Source organism: Nanorana parkeri, unplaced genomic scaffold (genome assembly GCF_000935625.1).
Source record: "Nanorana parkeri isolate BGI_ZX_2015 unplaced genomic scaffold, ASM93562v1 scaffold4935, whole genome shotgun sequence".
Taxonomy (NCBI): Eukaryota; Metazoa; Chordata; class Amphibia; order Anura; family Dicroglossidae; genus Nanorana; species Nanorana parkeri.
This window is the reverse complement of record NW_017311195.1, coordinates 932-1,610: the sequence shown is the minus strand read 5'-3', so window position 1 is coordinate 1,610 and position 679 is coordinate 932. Positions and strand designations below refer to the sequence as shown.

Here is a 679-nt window from a genome sequence, read left to right as displayed (position 1 = left end):
GCGTGTGGAGCATGGATGCAGGCGGGGCTGGGAGGGTGGGGCGTGGGGGGGGGGGGGGGGGGGGGAGGTCTGTGCGGGTGCAGGAGAGTATCATATGTGGAGAGCGGGGAGGCAAGGGATCGCCATGTGGGCCTAAAGGGACGCCCTCCATAGCAGGAAGACTGCCGGGAAAGCTAGCCAAGGCCCCGCAAGGATTAGCAAGCAAGCTTCCTCCCTCTCAGGTGGCCACCACCTCCATGCTGAGCAGGCCGGATGTCCGCATATCAGAGGCAGGCGGAGGGGACATCTGGCCATTGTTTGACCTTCTTAGGCTGGGGGAGGAGCATGTTCTGGCCGCCATGGTGTCCTCGTGTGAAGGGCGGGACTGAAGAGGAAAGAGTCAGAGGCTCAATGTATCCCGATGTCTACACCAGAGTGCAATGAGCGTCTCTATGGAACAAGTGTAAGGCTCCAGAGTAAGGTCAACGCAGGATAAAGGGCCGAAACCTGCCGGACATAACGGGGATGTAGGGACACACTCCTGTTCCTGTGTCTGATGTCGGTTTCCTGTTCCTGTGTCTGATGTCGGTTTCCTGTTCCTGTGTCTGATGTCGGTTTCCTGTTCCTGATGTCGATTTCCTGTTCCTGTGTCTGATGTCGGTTTCCTGTTCCTGTGTCTGATGTCGGTTTCCTGTTCCTG

The 679-nt window shown here is 58.0% G+C and overlaps 1 long non-coding RNA gene across 1 annotated transcript in view; it reads left to right on the top strand.

Moving 5' to 3' along the window:
• The window catches only part of LOC108804061, a 6,211-nt gene extending 6,177 nt beyond the window's left edge, over positions 1 to 34 (top strand). Inside the window, exon 3 of the long non-coding RNA XR_001942324.1 lies at positions 22 to 34. This is a non-coding gene — a long non-coding RNA (uncharacterized LOC108804061). The remainder of the gene's footprint in view (positions 1 to 21) is intronic.
• The last annotated feature ends 645 nt before the right edge of the window (positions 35 to 679 follow it).